Source organism: Micropterus dolomieu, linkage group LG15 (genome assembly GCF_021292245.1).
Source record: "Micropterus dolomieu isolate WLL.071019.BEF.003 ecotype Adirondacks linkage group LG15, ASM2129224v1, whole genome shotgun sequence".
Classification (NCBI taxonomy): domain Eukaryota; kingdom Metazoa; phylum Chordata; class Actinopteri; order Centrarchiformes; family Centrarchidae; genus Micropterus; species Micropterus dolomieu.
In genome coordinates this window covers 16,332,149-16,335,305 of record NC_060164.1, presented here as the reverse complement: position 1 = coordinate 16,335,305, position 3,157 = coordinate 16,332,149, and positions in this window count along the sequence as shown.

The following is a 3,157-nucleotide window of genomic DNA, read 5'->3' as shown; positions in this document are numbered from 1 at the left end:
TGAAGAGAAGCTTCACCTTTTACTTCAAAGTGTTACATTTCTACAGAAAAGAGTGGGAGGAATGTGGGGGTGACATGCAACAAAAGGTCTTGATGAGTTTTTACCACAGGATATTCACCTATACATCTACTGACTCACCAGGAGGCTGGACAGAGCATTTCATGTATTATATAGACTTTTTATAATGATGGTCATGGTATATTATGTACATAAGTGCTCCTGGTTGGTGTTTGACAATGAATGTTCATAGGTCATTTCAGGTGTGAAAAGGGTCCATGAGATTGGAAGAGAGCAGTTGGGATTTGTGTGTGAAGCTGTCCCATTTCTTCAGTTTCATCATGCTTACAGTACCTTACTCGTCTCCTCTTCAAGCTTTGGAGATCGGTCTCTTCTCTCTTTTCCCAGGAAGTACAGTACACCTTCATAATACTGCCCTATTCGCTACATGTAGCTAAAAAGGAGAGACGGAGATACATGATTTTAGTAATATAAACCAAAATAATGTATTTGATTGGGAGCTTTTGTCATTGTGCCTTTATGTGCCTCATACAAAGAACACCAGGGTTAATTGTATTGTTGTTTTTTTCTGTGAACGTCCTTGACAACTTGTCTTGATTAGAACAAGAGATTACAAATGTTCTGTAGTGTCCTCTTTGCTTGCATCTTTGTTTTCTCAGTGATATTAACATTCCATACCTCGAGCCCCTTTTCAATCACCACCACAGAGAGATGACTCTTATGTTGACAGTTAATGAAATTCACTGACCCACGATTCATCAATAAACCCATGAGCACCAGCCCCATTAATGTTTATTCATAGCATTGGCAAGACAAAAGCATGATTCAAGGCAGAAAGACCAACAGTATGGCCAGTGTCTCTTCTGATAAATGTCACGGTCACAGAGAGCATCCCTGTGATTTGAGTTTATAGGAATGAGATCATCATCAGAAGGTGACTTTTAATAGTATGGGGGGAAAAAAACTGGTTGATTAAATTGAGGCAGCTAGTTCTTCTTTCCATTAGGAGGAGTACTGAACACATAAGATAGCTTATGAATAATTCTATCAGCTTGTTTTTCTGCTCCAATTGCGTATATGATGTATAGCCAATTAATGACATTTGACATTTTCTTTTTGTGCTAAGTCTTATGAGGCATTCGCCTATTTTTATAATCACTTTTGTTTGTTTCTGACCAATCATTCCCAGCTGTAGCCATTTGTTTTCTTTCTCATCCTGTATTCAATGCTAGCGTAACCCCTGAAAGCATTACAGCGCGCCTCCCAATGTCATTCAGCTTGAATGTGTTTATGATACCCTCTAGAGGAACATTAACAACATCACAAGAATAAAATGTTGAAAATAATGTTGTTATTGTTTGTACATCATCCCTGTGTATTGCGTAATGAATTGGAGAGGTGTTGATTTTATCTCCAGGTTTTGAAGCCACGTCATCCCAAAACAACATCACCACAAGCTGTATCTTTCAGAATCACCATTGAGATGAATCAAGGGGTCTGATGCAAACAAAACAGAAAGGAAACAGCACCACCTGCAAGTTGCTTCATACAGGTGAGGAAGGACCATCAAAACAATCTGAAAGTACCTTATGTGTAAAAAGTGTTTTTTTATACTGTGTAGTACACTGTATTAAATAATGTGAAGGAAATCAAGAAGAATATATCTAAAAGGTATTGATTCAGTCACAATCTTCCAAAATAACTGCACCCTTTCATTCTGTCACATAGCAGTGTTTCATCGCTGCCAGTCATTTCAAACAGCTGGTTCACCATGTTGATGAGAGCTGACACCTCAGATATGATGACTTCCTTTCATGTCAGGAAATGACTGAAACTGAGTGAATTCAGCTGCAACTCAAGTTTAGTCCAGCAGGTCCGATGTACTTTTAAGAGCTAAGACTATGTCTGCAATTCAAAAAGAATCTCCATCATTATGATTAATAAATAGATACTGTATTATGTAGTATGTGTGTTCTTATTCTTGTGCTTCCATTGCAGCACGGCCTGCTGCTCTCTACAGCTTTTTACATACATATTGTGTAATAAAGTTTAACAAATGAATAAGACTTGTTTTTCCTCTGTGGTTATTCAACCTGCCAACTTCACACATATTAGTCACAGTGAGCAATTAGGAAAAGAGGAAGCTTTGTTTTACCAGAACTATGTGAACTGACTCAGGTCAACTGTAGCTAAATCATGTACTTGTAGTTATTCATATTCTTGCTAAATATATATGATATAATAAATATATATATATATATGAGTTAGGATGTGCAGTATACATGGGGTCAATGGGTTTTTGTGATTGCAAACGGCAATACCAATGATGACAGCAGTAAAGTTTATTTCTCATGCCTTGCAAAAAGCTTAATTTTGCCATCTTACATAACAGTGAAAAGTGGAAAAACAACTATTTTGACAGCAGTACCACCAGCACTACCACAGGAAATAAAGTTCCACATAAACACACAATAGCACAACACAGACAAAACACACATACACTAACAGATCATATGGACTTTAGAGTTTAGGCAAGGATCCAGCAGCTTTTAAACAGAAGCAAATGAAAGACCTTTCTTAAGGCATAAAATGCATCAAAGTAACATATGAAAGAAAGTTAAAGTATAATAATATTAAATAACAAGACAATACCTAAGTGTAAAGTGTAATAGAGGAAATAAAAGTCCAGTAAAGAAAATTACTTAATCCTATGTGAGTGTGATCAAAGTTGGGGCACATTTACTGTAAAATCATCAGGCATGGTTGGTTTCATCTGTGCTTCACTGTCTTTCTTTATCCACCTCAACCTCCTCTGTTTAAATGGGTAGACACATTTAAAAAGCTGAGATATTTTACTGTAACTGCAATGAAATGTTGAAGTTCACATTTTTACCAGAACTGTCAGACATCAGCCGAGCAGTAGCTGTATCTAATAATATCACATAGAAGAGGAAGCTGGTTGACCACTCATCTTTGTAACACGCCCAACAGCTCAACTTCCTGCATGTATCAGTGTGTGTGTGTGTTTGTGGTTTCGACAGGCTGAGAGAGAGAGAGAGAGAGAGAGAGAGAGAGAGAGAGAGAGAGAGAGAGAGAGAGAGAGAGAGAGAGAGAGAGAGAGAGAGAGAGAGAGAGAGAG